Genomic DNA, 19585 nt, shown 5'->3' with positions numbered 1-19585 from the left:
AGAATGTAGCATTTCATTTGGATCATATCACGAAATTCTGTGGTCTACTAAATGCACTACTCTCTACTAAAGAGAATGCCTACACTACGCTTGCCCGTTCTCTTTTGGAGTACTGTTGCACACCGTGGGTTTCTTACCAGACAGGATTAACGGCGTACATCCGAGAAAGTGCAAAGAAGAGCAGCTGGTTTGGTACTATCGAGGAAGAGGGGAGAGAACATCACTGACACGCTACAGGATTTCAGGTGAACATCATTAAAACAAAGGCGTTTCTCGATGCGGTGGTATCTTCCCATGAAATTTCAATCATCACCTTTCTCCTCCGAATGCGAAAATATTTTGTTGAGACCGACCTACAAGGGGAGAAACGATAGTCGTAATATAATGAGGGAAATCAAAGTTCGCACGGAAAGATATAGGTGTTCGTTTTTTCCACGCGATGTTCGAGAGTGGAATAGCAAACTGTCAGCACTTAAGTGTGATTTTCAGAGTATCCACGCAGATGAAAATGTAGATGTAGATACGGCTCCAAAGCAATTGCGCTGCCCGCAGGTCATTCACAGCAAGATTTCACGAATCATAAGCAATGTTCCACGATACACACGCACTGAATACAGCCTCAAGAGCATCCTGGAGGCACTCATGATCGCCATACGACTGCGCGGAAACTGAAGACGGCAGAACATCTTCACCCTAAATGTGGGAAATTGCGTTCACAATTATAAATGATCAAACATACTCTTAAGCAGGGAAAACTACACACCTAGAGAACGCACACAACGCTAGGTCCGTGAATCCCTTGTAAGCATGTCGTAGTATCGCTGTCGATCCCGCGGCAGTATCGATTGTCGCCTCTCTGGAGAGCGCAGTGCGCGATTGTTGGGAGTCGTGGGTTACCTTCCGTGGAGTACAGCCGTCGTGGCTGCGAAACGTGAATTACTGTACCTGATGACGCGATTAAAGAATCTACCACGGAAGCGTATAATCTATAACAGTGTTGACGGATACGTATCGGTGAATTATTTGAGAAGAATAGCCTTAATTGGCGCGTTGTGTCGCGAGAATAACCATAAACCGCCTCGTGACGATCACGTGACAAGTAAGGCGCACTGGATAAATATCTGAGTGCACGTTTCAAGCGAGAGAGAGTCATACCGGGTGTCCTGAATGAATGTCAGGATTTTAAGACTTTGTAGTATTTATTACATGCAACTGACAAATAGAATTAATATTTCAAATGAAAGAATAACTCAAAATGTATTTGTTACAAGAGTTCTGTGTGAGCACCACATGTCACAGATTTAGTCGATAGATGAGCTCTTCCCAAACTTTGATCACTGGGTCTACATCTACATCTATATCTACATGGATACAATGCAAATCACTTTTAAGCGCCTGGCAGAGGGTTCATCGAACCACCTTCACAATTCTCTATCATTCCAATCTCGTATAGCGCGCGGAAAGAACAAACACCTACATCTTTCCGTACTAGCTCTGATTTCCCTTATTTTATCTTTGTGATCGTTCCTTCCTATGTAGGTCCGTGTCAACAAAACATTTTCGCATTCGGAGGAGAAAGTCGGTAACTGGAATTTCGTGAGAAGATTCCGACGCAACGAAAAACGCCTTTTTTTTTTAATGGCATCCAGCCAACATCATGTATCATTTCTGTAACACTGTCTCCCATATTTCGCGATAATACAAAACGTGCTGCCTTTCTTTGAACTTTTTCGATGTACTCCGTCAGTCCTATCTGGTAAGGATCCAACACCGCGCAGCAGTATTCTAAATGAGGACGGAGAAGCGTAGTGTAGGCAATCACTCAGTAAATCTGTTACATATTCTAAGTGTCTTTCCAATAAAACGCAGTCTTTGTTTAGACTTCCCCACAACATTTTCTATGTGTTCCATCCAATTTAAGTTTTTCGTAATTGTAACACCTAGGTATTTACCGTTCGGGCGCTAAAGACTACACTGTTGAGCGCCCATTTCCACCATATCCATCCATCCATCCTAGGTATTTAGTTCAACTTACGGCTTTTAGTTGACACTGATTTATCGTTTAACCGAAGTTTAACGAGTTCCTTTTATCACTCATGTGGATGACCTCGCACTTTTCGTTATTTAGGGTCAACTGCCACTTTTCGCACAATTCAAATATCCTTTCTAAATTGTTTTGCAGTTCGTTTTGGTCATCTGATGACGTTATTAGTCGATAAAAGTCAGCGTTATCTAAAAACAACCGATGACAGCTTATCAGATTGTCACCAAAATCGTTTATATAGATAAGGAACAGCAAAGGGCCTATAACACTACCTTGGGGAACGCCAGAAATCACTTCTGTTTTACTCGATGACTTTCCGTCAGATACTACGAAGTGTGACCTCACTGACAGGAAATCACAAATCTAGTCACATAACTGAGACGATATTCCATAAGCACGCAATTTCACTACGAGCCGCTTGTGTGGTACAGTGACAAAAGCCTTCCGGAAATCCAGAAATACAGAATCGATCTGAAATCCCTTATCAGTAGCACTCAACAAAAAAATGGCTCTGAGCACTATGGGACTTAACTTCTAAGGTCATCAGGCCCCTAGAACTTAGAACTACTTAAATCTAACTAACCTAAGGACATCACACACATCCATGCCCGACGCAGGATTCGAACCTGCGACGGTAGCGGTCGCGCGGTTCCAGGCTGTAGCGCCTAGAACCGCTCGGCCACTCCAGTCAGCAGCACTCATTAATTCATGTGAATAAAGAGATAGTTGTGTTTCACAGGAATGATGTTTTCTAAACCCATGTTGACTGTGTGTCAATAGACCGTTTTCTACGAGGTAATCCATAAAGTTCGAACACAATGTAAGTTCTAAAATCCTGCTGCATATCGACGTCTGAAATACGTGTTGCAACAACTGCTTCAGTCGTTTTTCTTAAGTCTAGTAGATCAGCTGGGCACATACACATGATCTGTGCCCGCAAACGTAAGAAACCACATGGCGTCAGAGCGATGGACGCGGAGGCCATGCATCAGCTCTGCTCCGACTCCTTGCGGCCAGTGGAGCGGTCGCGTACAACGTGGTTTAACCAGTCGCGTACAACGTGGTTTAACCAGTCGCGTACAACGTGGTTTAACCAGTCGCGTACTGAGTTAACGCCAGTGATTCGGCACACCACGCCCAGTAATCCTCTGTGGTGTTGCATTCAACACAGGTGTTGAGCAAAGATTTACTTCATATGTTACCGAATCATACGACAGCGTTCTTGTATTGAAACTTGCTGCAAAGTGAATTGTCTTTGGTACTGGAAGCGATTACTTCGACTAAAAAATGGGGCACGTTTTTTCAGCATGACGGGACCTCTAAACACTCTACATTAACGAAATTTATTGGAACCCTTCACTCAGACCGATAAATTAGCCATGTTCAGTGGCTACCAATGTTGGCGTATCTTGGTCCACTAAATTTTTTTCACTGGTGCTGAAAGGAAAATGGAAACCAAATTCAAGAAAGGGAAGAAATTCGCATTACGAGTAGTACTATCCTTGTAAACGTACACAAAAATGAGTTCAAAAGACACGAGTGGAGTTGAAAAGTTCACTGAATCTGGTGTCGCTCGACCTTCTGAAAATTGATTTAAAACTGCTGTTGTTTCCAATAATAGGTTGCTTCGGTAGTTTTTCTATTCATAACCATTCTGAGATATCTTCAGCATATGAACCAAACAGTGGTAGCCCTGCATCCATTAAAAGTCGCTCTCATAGTTACATCACTTTTTTAACCTACAATTTACCGAAACACCAATCACTGAAATCCTCCTTAACACCATGTATTTACTAAGAGGAAGCAAGACAGGATTATGCTCAGCTTACGTTCTAATTGCCTAACATGAAATTGCAAACGATTTTCTAAATGTCCTTAAAAATAAAGCACTGACTTAACTACAAATGAAGAACATATGAAACGTCCCCTTAGAAGAATTATACATGACTGTGCTTAAATGACACACAATATATTGTTTTTAGCGCAACGCAATATGAGTTTCAGTAATCCCTACAAGAGAATGGCCCTGACTAAATTAACCTATACGTTTCACAAATCACTTACCTCACAAAAATCTTCGTTACTGGAACTACTGCAATACAGCGAGCGCCACTACTGCCAGCTAAATAAAAGATTCAAACTACGGAAGGCACTAACTACTGATAGGCATAGTTAGCAAATGAAAGATTTTAATAGAGAACAATGTATTCACCTTAATACTCATAATACATATATAGCAGTTCATGACATTCATTGTTACGAATGTACTCTTTCTAATGGACACATCTCCAGATTATCCATTCTCAAAAATCCTCCATCTCACTACCCCACATCCACCACTGCTGGCTGCTCGCCTCCAACTGCGCAACGCTACGCGCCGTTATCAACCAACTCACTACGCGCTGTTAACAGCCAACTGCCGAACGCTACAATGACGAGTATTACAACAATGCCAACCAGCTACAGACTGCACACAGCACAGCCAGTGATTGTCATACAAACCGCTACGTGGCGTTACCAATATAAGAAAACCTAAATAGCCTACTTACAAACAAAATAATTTTTTATGGCCTTATTGTAGAAAACACATGCTCACATACCCCAAATTTCTTGAATAGTATTTACCAGTAACACCCAGCTCGTCATATTTTAAAGAATCGAACTGCAATTTGTAACGCAGTTTAAAACGCGTTATTACTTTACAAATGAGTTAATGCGTTAAACATCTGGCGATAAGCATGCAAAACCTTTATGGTTGAAGACAGAGAAAATCCTAATTATGATGGTCTTATTACCTTCATATTGTTCACCCATAGAATATTTAAATAGTACAATCCAAAATTCCGGACGTTATAGTCTGGGCAATTTAAGCTCCGTTTTAAGATAAGCAATGACGGCATGTACTGGTGTGCAAAACTTAAGGACGAAAGTAATTTGTGCATGGTTGTCACAGCCAAGTAACATAGCTCGACGAACTTTAGACAACACATAGAAAGAGCTGCTACAGTATAGTACAGAAGGTAAGTGTGAGAAATACGGAATGAGGCGAACAAAGACGAAAATGCCACTTTTATTCAAAGACAATAGTTACAAAAGTAACTGCGATTGATGATGGTCACCTGGACATTACAAAAGGTGGACCACGTGTCTTAACAGAGAGTGCGATCACCACGGACGGCACTGCAGACCCTGCAACGTGCTGACCGCAAGACCGGTAAGGAGTTGTGGTAGATGGTTCCATCTCTGCACCAGCACTGTTTACAATCACTGGGTGGTCGCTGGTGCAGGGGGACCTGCTGTGATACGTCTCCCCAACACATGCCGAGACATTTAGGTCGGCATAACGAGCAGACCAGTCCATTCGCCGAATAAGCTCTCGTTAAGGCCGTGTCCTACTTGAGCGAAAGAAGCGAGCGACTTCTGGATACGCGACACTTCAGCGACAAGCAGCAACTTGGGCAAAGAGGCTTCGGTGTTGTGCATGCGAGCGACCATGTCGCGTCCCAAGATGGCTGCTTAGGGCCAACCAGTTGTTTCTATAAAACGGCGTCCCTAACCTGTAGAATACTAGAGCTGGAGAGTAAGGCTACAGAATTAGGTTTACTTAAGAAAATAAAGCGAAAAGGAATGCTATGTGTGAAATTCCATGGAGAATTTCATAAATATCGTCAACTACGAAGATCACCAGATATTCGAATACATGTGAATGAGCAGAGGAGCATTCGATTATTTCATCAATAAATTAAATACGAATGTTTTTTTTTTACATGACCAAGAGGTTTTAACAGCCAATAAATTCGGAAGAATGACTATGACATGACTAACTACGCTAAAAACAATCTTAAATATACAGATAGATACCTGCTAACGAAAGCTAGCTGTGGTGTAGGGGTAGCGTGTACAGTTCGTGATTTCGTGTTACAAAAAAGTCTGGGGTGCAATCCCAATACAATCTTATGTTTTTACTGACTCAGTTACAATTCTGTATACTAAGTTTTATGTATCCTGTTTACAGTGCATCAATAAGTATATTTTTAACGTCTTGCCAAAGAAATCGATCTTCACTCTTATCCCAATATATCACACATTTAATTCTTAATAAATTACAATGAACCATGAAATTTTACAGATATTTCATGTTGCGAACGTAATTCAACAGCAGTCAATGTTGAGGCCAAGCGTTTCAATTACTCTAAACAGTCTGTAAAAGTAAAGTTTACAAAATGTTTGAAAATAAAGTCAAACGTTTGTGTAATGATTTGTCTAAAAGCATGAAGTAAAGAATATTGGTTCAAATGGCTCTGAGCACTATGGGACTTAACATCTGAGGTCATCAGTCCCCACACACATCCATGCCCCTGGCAGGATTCGAACCTGCGACCGTAGCAGTGGCGCGGTTCCGGACTAAAGCCCCCAGAACCACTCGGCCACCGTGGCCGGCTAAAAAATATTATAGAAACGTTTGGTGCACCTCATTTTTTGTTCATGATTTCGAGCATCATTCAACGGCACGTAGAACGTTTCTCTAGTCTATTTATTTCTTTTGCACAAAGTATTTCATAAAATATTTGACTGATTCCTTTCATTTTTTAATTTAAAGTTTTATTCACAAAACATGATCTTACTGACTCTTCATTTGCCTTCCTAACGTAGTTGATTTGAAGGAATATATCTTTTTATGTGCAAAATAGCTAGATCTTGAAGAGATGAATTTTGTGACACTTTATTTACATACCTTGGCAGCAGCTTTTCTTCAAATATTTCAATTTTTCCTCAGCTTATTAATTAAGTTTTCGTTAATTACCCTGACTACTTTGAAGCAGTTAAATATTTTCGTGCCATACTAGACCTCATGCTGGTCACTTTGATACCCAGTTTACCTGTTTCTCTCCCTTTGTTTGGCTATGAAAATTTGGACGAAACCTCATGGTGCAAGTTGTAGGGAGTCTTGTTTTCGCTCTGCTCACGCGTTTCTAAAAACATATCGAGTGTTAATCATATGATAAAATAGTCCTTTCTGTTTGCTGTCATTTCCAAAATTTGTCCTTTCGATATCTTGAAGCTTTTATGAGATACGACGATTTATATCAAGAGTGAAAAGAGATATCATTCCGGTCTCAACTTTAAGCAGACTTTAGATATATTGGTTACATTTCATACAAAGTAATGTAAGGGCTTAAATGAACTATACGGGAAGTCTACACAATAAGATTTTACCTCTGCAAATTCTTAAAAATTTCGTACAGCCATGTTCTCAATTTCATGCAACACATATCTATGACGAATAACAAAAATAAATTCAGATCTTTATCGTTTAAAGATATCAAGCTGTAGGTTGCGGAAGAATCAAATTTTTTCACCGTATGGTTTTCTTAAAATCGGATGTTAAGTAATTCATAGCTGCCCGTCACGTCCGCTCCACTGCTTTGCCGAGAAGACACGTGGCTGTCGCACTGTGTCGCGTGTGCTGCATTGACAAGATTGAAACACGTTTGAATTTAATCGTCGCCAGTTGCAGCGGGAGACAGGCAGCGACACGATGTCGCTCATGTAGGACACTTCCGTAACTACACCAGCAGTTGTGTTTAGTTGCCTGAAGCTGTCGCTCGCTTCTGTCGCTCACGTAGGACACGGCCTAAGGCGCAATTCCACGGTTCGCGTGACCCCTCCTCCCCCCTCCCCGGCCAACGGAGATTCGAATCCTCCCTCGGGTGTGGGTGTGTGTTGTCTTTAAAGTAAGTTAGTTTAAGTTAGATTAAGTAGTGTGTAAGCTTAGGGACTGATGACCTGAACAGTTTAGTCCCATAGGAACTTACCACAAATTTCCAGTTTTACATTCTTAATGTGACAACATTTCAGATTTTCAGATTCCGTCAATAATTATATAAAAACGGAAAATAAAACTTGGCAGTCGTTAGACAGGCCATCCGCGACTGGAAGTGGGTGACCTGATGACCGTTTCAGGCGTTTAGTACTCTAGACAGCACATGTTGTAATTGAAAAAAAAATTAAAAACAGATCACATAATCAGGCAACGAATGTGTCTTCTAGACAACAGTTCGAGTCAATTTATGGGGTATCCTCTTACTGGGGAATGGAAAATTCCACAACACTTCCTGATAACTTTAGAAGCTTATCACATACCACCCGTTCTTCAAATAGCATTAGTGATTACTATTCTTAACGAAAAAACAGTATAAATCCGTGGGTCACATAGGACAATAAAAGGATGGGATTTCGTAGAAAAATAACGTGACTTTTGGCAATGTTCAGACAAAAGAAACCGATGACACATCCAAGAACACTGCGAGCACGGCCAACGTCAGTTTTCATTCTGGCCTTCACCGAGCGCTACGCACACGAAGAGATGTTAAGCGGCAGGTCTTGTCCTCCGGTAATGCCATTCGAAAACTTGACGTCGGTTCTCGAGACACTGCGATACCTTTGGAATCGAGTATTTCGCTATCCTCGATTCCGATTGATCAGTGCTACCATGAACCATAAATCGGCAGCAATTGAGAGACTTATGTAGTCTCCAGTCCTGAGACTGGTTTGATGCAGCTCTCCACGCCACCCTATCCTGTACAAGCTTCTTCATCTCCCAGTACTTCCTGCAACCTACATCCTTCTGAATCTGCTTAGTGTATTCATCTCTTGGTCTCCCTCTACGATTTTTACCCTCCACGCTGCCCTACAATGCTAAATTTGTGATCCCTTGATGCCTCAGAACATGTCATACCAACCGGTCCCTTCTTCTTGTCAAGTTGTGCCACAAACTCCTCTTCTCCCCAATCCTATTCAATACTTCCTCATTAGTCATGTGATCTACCTATCTAATCTTCAGCATTCTTCTGTAGCACCACATTTCGAAAGCTTCTACTCTCTTCTTGTCCAAACTATTTATCGTTCATGTTTCACTTCCATACATGGCTACACTCCATACAAATACTTTCAGAAACGACTTCCTGACACTTAAATCTATACCCGATGTTAACAAATTTCTCTTCTTCAGAAACGCTTTCCTTGCCATTGCCAGTCTACATTTTATATCCTCTCTACTTCGACCATCATCAGTTATTTTGCTCCCCAAATAGCAAAACTCCTTTACTACTATAAGTGTCTCATTTCCTAATCTAATTCCCTCAGCATCACCCGACTTAATTCGACTACATTTGATGTTCATCTTATATCCTCCTTTCAAGACACTGTCCATTCCATTCAACTGCTCTTCCAAGTCCTTTGCTGTCTCTGACAGAATTACAATGTCATCGGCGAACCTCAACGTTTTTATTTCTTCTCCTTGGACTTTAATACCTACTCCGAATTTTTCTTTTGTTTCCTTTACTGCTTGCCCAATATACAGATTGAATAACATCGGGGAGAGGCTACAACCCTCTCTCACTCCCTTCCCAACCGCTGCTTCCGTTTCATGCCCCTCGACTCTTATAACTGCCATCTGGTTTCTGTACAAATTGTAAATAGCTTTTCGCTCCCTGTATTTTACCCCTGCCACCTTTAGAATTTGAAAGAGAGTATTCCAGTCAACACTGTCGAAAGCTTTCTCTAAGTCTACAAATGCCAGAAATGTGGGTTTGCCTTTCCTTAAACTAGCTTCTAAGATAAGTCGTAGGGTCAGTATTGCCTCACGTGTTCCAACATTTCTGCGGAATCCAAACTGATCTTCCCCGAGGTCGGCTTCTACCACTTTTTCCATTCGTCTTTAAATAATTCGCGTTAGTATTTTGCAGCTGTGACTTATTAAACTGATAGTTCGGTAATTTTTCACATCTGTCAACAACTGCTTTCTTTGGGATTGGAATTATTGTATTCTTCTTTAAGTCTGAGGGTATTTCGCCTGTCTCATACATCTTGCTCACCAGATGGTAGAGATTTGTCAGGACTGGCTCTCCCAAGGCCGTCAGTAGTTCTAATGGAATGTTGTCGTCTCCTGGGGCCTTGTTTCGACTCAGGTCTTTCGGTGTTCTGTCAAACTCTTCACGCGTATCGTATCTCCCATTTCATCTTCATCTACATCCTTTTCCATTTCCATAATATTGTCCTCAAGTATATCGCCCTAGAATAGACCCTCTATATACTCCATCTACCTTTCTGCTTTCCCTTCTTTGCTTAGAACTGGGTTTCCATCTGAGCTCTTGATATTCATTCAAGTGGTTCTCTTTTCTCCAAAGGTGTCTTTGATTTTCCTGTAGGCAGTATCTATCTTACCCCTAGTGAGATAAGCCTCTACAACCTTACATTTGTCCTCTAGCCATCCGTGCTTACCCATTTTACACTTCCTGTCTATCTCATTTTTGAGACGTTTGCATTCCTTTTTGCCTGCTTCATTTACTGTGTTTTTATATTTTCTCCTTTCATCAATGAAATTCAATATTTCTTCTGTTACCCAAGGATTTCTACTAGCCCTCGTCTTTTTACCTACTTGATCCTCTGCTGCCTTCACTACTTCATCCCTCAGAGCTACCCATACTTCTTCTACTGTATTTCTTCCCCCATTCTTCCCTTATGCTCACCTTGCCTGTACAACCTCTGGTTTAGTCAGTCAGGTCCCATCTCTTTAAATTCCCACCTTTTTGCAGTTTCTTCAGTTTCAATCTACAGTTCATAACCAATAGATTGTGGTCAGAGTCCACATCTGCCCCTGGAAATATCTTACAATTTAAAACCTGGTTCCTAAATCTCTGTCTTACCATTATATAATCTATCTGATACCTTCTAGTAGAGACTTATACCAAATAAATTAAGAAACGACGGGCCTGATACTCCTTGATACACAAAACGGGTCAGAACTCTGTTGCAGAAACAACAAAACAAATATGGCAAATTTAAACAGACGCAAAATCCCCAAGATTTGCGATCTTTTACAGGAGCTCGAAATTTAGAGCGGACTTCAGTGCGAGATGGTTATAATAGTTTCCACAACGAAACTTTGTCTCGAAACGGGGAAGAAAATCCAAAGAGATTCTGATCGTATTTGAAGTATGCTAGTGGCTAGACACAATCAGTGCCTTCTCTGCGGGATAGCAATGGAGATACTATCGAAGGCAGTGCTGCCGAAGCAGAGTTACTAAACACAGACTTCCGAAATGCCTTCACAAAAGAAGACGAAGTAAATGTTCCAGAATTCGAATCAAGAACAGCTGCCAACATGAGTAACATGGAAGTAAATATCCTCGGAGTAGTCAAGCAGCTGAAATCACTTAATAAAAGCAAATCTTTTGGTCCACACTGTATACCAATCAGGTTCCTTTCAGAGTATGCTGATGCGATAGCTCCATACTTAACAGTCATGTAAAGTCGTTCACTCGACGAAAGATCCGTACCTAAAGACTGGAAAGTTGCACAGGTTGCACCAATATTCAAGAAACGTAGTACGAGTAATCCACTAACTTATAGGCCCATATCAGTAACGTCGATATGCAGCAGGATTGTGGACGACAAAGTGTGTTCGAACATTATGAATTACCTCCAAGAAAAAGGACTATTTACACACAGTCAACATGGATTCAGAAAACACCCTTCTTGTGAAACACAACTAACTCTTTACTCACATGAAGTGTTGAGTGCTATTGATAAGGGATTTCAGATCGATTCAGTATTTCTGGATTTCCGGAAGGCTTTTGCCGCTGTACCACACAAGCAGCTTGTAGTGAAATTGCTTGCTTATGGAATATCGTCTCAGTTACGAAATTTCCTGTCAGGGAGGTCACAGTTCGTAGTAACTGACGGAAAGTCTTCGAGTAAAACAGAAGTGTTTTCTGGCGTTCACCAAGGTAGTGTTATAGGCCCCTTGCTGTTCCTTAAAACCATTTGGGAGACAATCTGAGCAGCCGTCTTGGGTTGTTTGCAGATACCGCAGTCGTTTATGGACTAAGAAATTCATCAGAAGTTCAAAACAAATTGCAAAATGGCATAGAAAAGATATCTGAATGGTGCGAAAAGTGTCAGTTGACCCTAAATAACGAAAAGTGAGAGACCATCGACATGAGTGCTGAAAGGAATCCGTTAAACTTCGCTTACACGATAAATCAGTCAAATCTGCAGGCTGTAAATTCAACTACATTCCTACGAATTACAATCACCTACAACTGAAACTGGAAGGCACACACAGAAAATGTTGTAAGGAAGGCTAACCAAAGACTGCGTGTTATTGCTAGGACACTTAAAAAATGTAACAGATCTACTAAGGAGACTGCCTACATTACACTTGTCCGTCCTCTTTTAGAATACTGTTGCGCGGTGTGGGATCCTTACCAGGTAGGACTGACGGAGTACATCGAAAAAGTTCAAAGAAGGGCACCAGGTTTCATATTACCGCCAAATGCGGGAGAGTCACTGAAATGGTACAGGATTTGGTGTGGACATCATTAAAACAAATGCGTTTTTTGTTGTGGCGGAATCTTCGCACGAAATTACAATCACCAACTTTCTCAAATGGTTCAAATGGTTCTAAGAGGTAAGGGACTTAACATCTGAGGTCATCAGTCCCCTGCACTTAGAAGTACTCAAACCTAACTAACCTAAGGACATAACACACGTTCATGCCCGAGCGGTTCTAGGCGCTTCAGTCCGGAATCGCGCTGCTGCTACGGTCGCAGGTTCGAATCCTGCCTCGGGCATCGATGTGTGTGATGTCCTTAGGTTAGTTAGGTTTAAGTAGTTCTAAGTTCAAGGGAACTGATGACCTTAGAAGTTAAGTCCCATAGTACTCACAGCCATTTGAACCATTTTTTCTTACGGTAGACGTCGGAGCCAACATCTTGCTGCATCAGGAACCTCCTCATCATCCAAACTGCTTCCCGCGGAGTCCATCCTTCGTTGTGCCATATAGATGGAAGTGGAAAGTGCGAGATCCGGGCTGTAGGATGGATGAGGAAGAACAGTCCAAAGAAATTCTTTGAGCTCCTTTGTGGTGCGCAAACTCGCGTTGCCATGGAGAAGGAGAAGTTAGTTCGCATTTTTGTGGCGACGAACACGCTGAAGTCGTTCTTCAGTTTCCTGAGGGTCGTACAGTACACTTCACAGTTGATCATTGCAACATAAAGGACATCGAATAGAGTAACCCCTTCAGAATTCCAGAAAACCTTCGCCTTAACTTTACCGCCTGCGGTGCGACTTACAGATTTTTCTTCGGAGGAGAGGTTGTGTGATGCCACTCCACGGACTGCCGTCTTGTTTCCAGTTCTACATCTACATCTACATCCATACTCCACAAGCCACCTGACGGTGCGTGGCGGAGGGTACCTTGGGTACCTCTATCCGTTCTCCCTTCTATTCCAGTCTCGTATTGTTCGTGGAAAGAAAGATTGTCGGTAGCCTCTGTGTAAGCTCTAATCTCTCTGATTTTATCCTCATGGTCTCTTCGCGAGATATACGTAGGAGGGAGCAATATACTGCTTGACTCTTAGATGAAGGTATGTTCTAGAAACTTCAACAAAAGCCCGCACCGAGCTACTGAGCGTCTCTCCTGCAAGGTCTTCCACTGGAGTTTATCTGTCATCTCCGTAAGGCTTTAGCGATTACCAAATGATCCTGTAACGAATCCCGCTGCTCTCCTCTGGATCTTCTCTATCTCTTCTATCAACCCTATCTGGCACGGATCCCACACCGGGAAGCAATATTCAAGCAGTGTGCGAACAAGCGTATTGTAACCTACTTCCTTTGTTTTCGGACTGCATTTCCTTAGGATTCATCCAATGAATCTCTGTCTGGCATCTGCTTTACCTACGATTAATTTTATATGGCCATTCCATTTTTAATCACTCCTAATGCCTCCTCCCAGATAATTTATGGAATTAACTACCTCCAGTTGCTGACCTGCTATAATGTAGCTAAATGATAAAGGATCTTTCTTTCTATGTATTCGCAGCACATTACACTTGTCTACACTGAGATTCAATTGCCACTCCCTGCACCATGCGTCAATTCGTTGCAGATCCTCCTGCTTTTCAGTACAATTTTCCATTGTTACAACCTCTCGATATCCTACAGCATCATCCGCAAAAAGCCTCAGTGAACTTCCGATGTTATCGGTCATTTATAAATATTGTGAATAGCAACGGTCCTACGACACTCCCCTGCGGCACACCTGAAATCACTCTTACTTCGGAAGACTTCTCTCCATTGAGAATGACATGCTGCGTTTTGTTTTCTAGGAACTCTTCAGTCCAATCACACAATTGCTCTGGTAATCCATATGCTCTTACTTTGTCCATTAAACGACTGTGGGGAACTGTATCAAACGCCTTGCAGAAGTCAAGAGACACGGCATCTACCTGTGAACCCGTGTCTATGGCCCTCTGAGTCTCGGGAATATTTCACTGTGTCCCACGACAAATTCAGCATTTTTTTCAACTAAAACTGGCGGAGAAAAAGATAGGTTGCATTATTTATTGAACGAACCTAGTATCTGATAGTAAAAGAAAAGCCGTTCTAGTATACAGGGTGAAAATTTTAAGTTGACATACCAGAGTAACTCGAAAAATAAGCTTCACGTGAAAAAGTGTATAGACCCAAAAATTGATTATTTTCGAAAGGGACATCTGCTGATGCTAAAATTAGCCCGCAACCCCGGCCCCCAGGGGGTGGGGTGGGAGGCAACTTTAAAATTTCAAATGGGACTCCCATTTTTTATTGCAGGATCAGATTTTACATTATAAAACTACGTTCATTTGTCTTAAACATTTGTTCTGATTCTTGGTAGTTGGCGCTGTAATTGAAGAAAATCCATGTTCTCATTTTTGCGTGGAAAATGGTTACGGATAGATAAAAAATACTTATTTACTTCGTAAATTTTGATTCGCTAAAACTAAAACTCTCGCTCTCTCTCCACAGGGTGGGGTATCAGAGAGAGGAATTAGAGTTTTACAAATGTTGACCACGAAAAACGAAACTTACCCGAATCTGTGGAAAAAATTAATATTTGGGTGAACATTCGTAAAACTCTAATTCCTCTCTCTCAAACTCCACCCTATGGGGACAGAGGGAGAGTTTTCGTTTTAGCGAATCATAATTTACGAAGTAAATAAGTATTTTTTATTTATCCACAACCATTTTCAAGGCAAAAATGAGAACATGGGTTTTCTTGAATTACAGCGCCAACTACCAAGAATCAAACAAATGTTTAAGACAAAAGGTACATAGTTTTTTTATGTAGAATCTGATTCTGCAATAAAGAATGGGGGTTCCAATTTGAAAATTTAAAGTTGCCCCCCGCCCCACCCACAGGGGGCTGGAGGGGAGGGCTAATTTTAGCACCAGCAGATGTCCCCCTCTAAAATAATCAACTTTTCATTCTACACATTTTTTCGTGTGAAGCTTATTTTTCGAGTTATTCTGGTTTGTCAACTTAAAATTTACACCCTGGATACTGGTTTGCAAACGAACCGTTTGCCAGACAACTGCAAATATGTGTTTATAAACAGACACTGATCTCAGTACCAAGTACTGTCCCAGTGTGTATAAATATATCTGAAATGCAAAATTTTCAATTAATTCCATGCCTAATTGTATTCAAATTCCACCGAACGATGAAACTTCGATCTTAGCACCCATTCTTGATGCCGGAAGTTCTCCACAAAGTTCTCTTATGTTAAAAGAAAGTAATTTTACTGACACGTTTTTCAATTCTTTTGTAAATTTCCGAATTCTCTTGTAACTTTCCTGTAGCTAGTGGGGAAAGGAGTTTTCCAGAACTCAGGACATAGTGTGGACTGCTTAGGTCATCGGTGTGAACAGACGGCTTTGACCACTGAAAGCGATACCTTGAAGTCAAGAGACTACTATATCTACAAAGATTTATAGATGACTTCATTATTAGAATAACATGTTTCTGTTGCGCACCAATCACAAATTTTTAAGCAGTACACGTACAAATTTCTACCATGTTTATCAATTTTTAAACACTTTCATGGCACCTTTTCCGATATTTAACTACTTACTGGCAAGGTTTCTTCACATGTAACATACAACTAACACAGTGTTTGCGGTTTAAAAAGTCATATAGAATTACATAATGTTTTGGATTTCTGTCCCACTTTTTCTGTTTAAAATGAAAAAATGGAAATTATACTATTAAAAAGTTCTATTATTAAACTATATCATAACAGAAATTTCATATATTCATTCTAAGCTCTCAGTTTAATAGGTAGGACATTTGTATTCTAGCTAGGACAATAAAGTAGGTGTAGTTCTTCCTGCTTTCATCAAAAGATTTTAACGACCTCTACATTTAACTTAAAATGACAGCAATTGTGTCTTCCTTTGATATTTAACACTCGAATAAGATTCAGATATTTATTTCTGTTACAGAGGAACATCTATGTAATACTTATGAAAAGGTAAGCCATTTCTATAATCATTTTTAAAGGTGCTGCCGAAAGCGCAATGAAATGCAACTGATGTATAGGGGGAGAAGGTGGGGAGGGGACAATGATAAGTCGCTTGTGTGGAAAAATGTTCCTGGACCGCCCTGGCTGCTTGAGGTTCGTAGAATACTGTAATACTACTGAAGAATTCTTTCCTCTGGTCTTGAGTGATTTCTCAACTATCAGATAACGCAATAACACAGCAAGCCCGAGCGGTTCTAGGCGCTACAGTCTGGAACCGCCCGACCGCTACGGTCGCAGGTTCGAATCCTGCCTCGGGCATGGATGAGCGTGCTGTCCTTTGGTTAGTTAGGTTTAGGTAGTTCTACGTTCTAAAGGACTGATGACTTCAGAAGTCCCATAGTGCTCAAAGCTATTTGAACAGCAAGCCCATTGCTCATTCCGCAAGGCTAAAATCGCGCTATAAATATTTGAAGCGGATAAGGCCAAACTTCACTTAGTAATTCGCTTCTAAATTCGCCTGTGAAATGACACTAAACGTCTGTCACAAGCACACACGAAGCATTCCGAACTTTGTAGTTTATCATAAAGCAATACACCACTGTGTTACACAGAGTCACATCAGATGTTGTGCAAAGTTTCATTTTGTGTTTCATACCAAGAGCGTATGCAGGGGTGGGGTTCCAACTCACATTAGTTTTGTGGATAATGACGAAGTAATTGTAAGAAATAATTTAATTATGCGTTTGTCTTGACCACAAATATTTTATTAATTTTGTAAAGTGATTTTTACATTGGCCAATTTAAAAAAGATTTCGATACGAATTACCTCGTTAATTATGACGATACATCGTAAGTGCAATGATTTGTACCGATAACACTGGCGAGATATTTTGTATCATTCTATTTCATGTCCTTTTGATGGAAATTAATAAAATATTTGTGGTCAGCACGGTCGTACAATTAAGTTATATAACTGCAGTTGTGTTCATGTAATATTTTCCATAGTTTAGAGTTTGCACAATTTACGGCTCTTTGCACACTTACTGCTATTGTAGTCTATGTGTATTATATGTTGTGGCTGTGTACGCACTGTCATTGAAGTAATTACGTTTGTTTGGTAGGCCACGTTGCAAGCTCGGTTTGCGAAGTCGTCTTCTAAATTTCATTGAAAGGGGAGGCATTTGCCCTCTCATGTATCTTTGTGGGTACGTCGTTGCTTCAGATATATAATAGCCACATGCTGTAGACAACAGAAATGGACAAACTGCAATGTTGTCAATTATTTTAATGCACGATCCACGACTGATCCAGACGGTATGTAAAACAGTACTGAGGATACTTTTTATGACATCCTCGCTCCTAAATATCTTTTTCTGTGTAATTTGCATCCGCAAATAGGATGCTTTGTTTATTTCTTTAACCGTCTACTTCTTTATTAATTTTTGATCTAATGGAAATGTACATCTACGTTGCGCACAAAAATGCAGTTTGAACCAAATTTTATTATTTTACATTTTTTGCAGTTTTTGTTTGTTTACGTATTTATGTTTTGACGAAGATTACAGCAAGACATTAATCACGTAAAATTTGAATTTAAAAAGAGATATTGATTATCCTCATACTGAAAAGAAATATTTACATTAATCTTGAAGCATGAGGAACATCAGATAGACGTAGCAATGGCAGTCCCGTGAATGAACGAAAAGTGCGCAAAACTTCTACGAACAACTACCAGGCGAGGTGCGTGTTTTTCTTCAGAGTTCACATGCAAACTATTTTCAATAAAAATTCGATCCTCCTCACCACGAGATGCTAGATTTAAATGTTACTTGTCGTCATCTCCGAAACAGGGTTTCATACATGTCGAGGAAAAGTCTTCGCGCGAATGTCTTCCACAGCTGAACAAGTTGCACGGACAAATCGATGAGACACACTGGTTTCACTTCTGTTAAAGTCTTCTCCAATGACTTGACGCTTTCATCGTACTCGTTTTAGTTCGATTTGAACAAATAGAACCAGAGCGTACTTCATGCCGACTACAATGAGCATCTTCGTTACCGCGAAACACATGTAATAGCTGACAAAACAATTCCCAAGTGATGTGCCTGTGTCGGACGCGCTCTTGTGGCTGTCAGACGCACTACCAGCAGCTGCGAGCATCAGCAGTGTTCACTTGCGGACTCTATCGGTGAACTAACAAACTAGGTAGCCAACTTCGTTCGCAGCAGCATTTTGTGTACTTCCGTCATAGGGGAAACAAAACACGCTTGCAAATCGACGTAATACATCAAGTCGACCCCATTGTTCGAAATCAACAGGATCGAAAATTCCTGTTTCGGTATTCATTTCGGTCCAATGTTCCGTGTTTGTGAAGCTGTAAGACAATGAAGAAAGAAGACAGTAAGAAAACCGCTTGTTTCGAAATGCGAGTTTGTATCCCGGAGGGTCTGAGGGGCTAAAATAGTGTACAAATAAACAGTTTTGGAAAAGTAAAAGGAGAATATCTTTTTGAGACAACCAGTTCCGTGATATTGCGAATCAGCAGCATGAATCAAATGTCGAATCGGTGTAGAGAATGTATGGCTCTTTTAGTTGCTATTTCCCACATTTCAAGAGTACAAAATTACTGTATTCAGATTATCTTATGTGGTTGCAATTTAATCACATCATTTCCTGTATGTACTCACACAATTATTCGAAAATTTGGGAACTTGTAACGAACAAATTTGTGTTCAAATGAAGCTAAAATATCTATGTAGTAGTTGAAAAAGTCGTAACGACGCAATACAATAGCGTATTGATAAAGGGTCATCTTCAGATGGAGCGAGATTCAAATACTGGTAAAGCGTCATCTTCTGAAAGAGCGAGATTCAAATACCCATCCGGTCAATCAGGTCTAAGTTTTCGCTGGCCTCGATAAATTGCTGCCTGGATGGTTTCTTCAACAGTGTCAGGGTCGATACCGCAAATTTGTTTAGCTGAGGCAATGCTCCGATTTTAATTATCCGAATGTGAAGGAAGAATAATATACAGAAGAGTTAAAATCAAAATTCGAATAGCAGATGACGATCACTTTGGCTTTTAGAAAAAGTAAAATCATCAGTCAGACAATTCCAACGTTTCAGAAGAAAAATTAAGAGCCGTTCACAGGATTATCGACTTAGAAAGAGCTTTCGTCAATGTAAAATTGTAT

General features: G+C 40.7%; 1 protein-coding gene across 1 annotated transcript in view; it reads right to left on the bottom strand.

Annotated features, from left to right (window-relative positions):
• The window catches only part of LOC126335642 (uncharacterized), a 50021-nt gene extending 31548 nt beyond the window's left edge, over positions 1–18473 (bottom strand). The window contains exon 1 of the mRNA XM_049999099.1: positions 18196–18473. The gene's annotated coding sequence lies outside the window, so the exon portion shown is untranslated. The remainder of the gene's footprint in view (positions 1–18195) is intronic.
• Between the last annotated feature and the right edge of the window lie 1112 nt (positions 18474–19585).

Source organism: Schistocerca gregaria, chromosome 2 (assembly GCF_023897955.1).
Source record: "Schistocerca gregaria isolate iqSchGreg1 chromosome 2, iqSchGreg1.2, whole genome shotgun sequence".
Classification (NCBI taxonomy): domain Eukaryota; kingdom Metazoa; phylum Arthropoda; class Insecta; order Orthoptera; family Acrididae; genus Schistocerca; species Schistocerca gregaria.
Note: the sequence above shows the minus strand (reverse complement) of the source record. Positions and strands in the feature narration are given on the sequence as shown.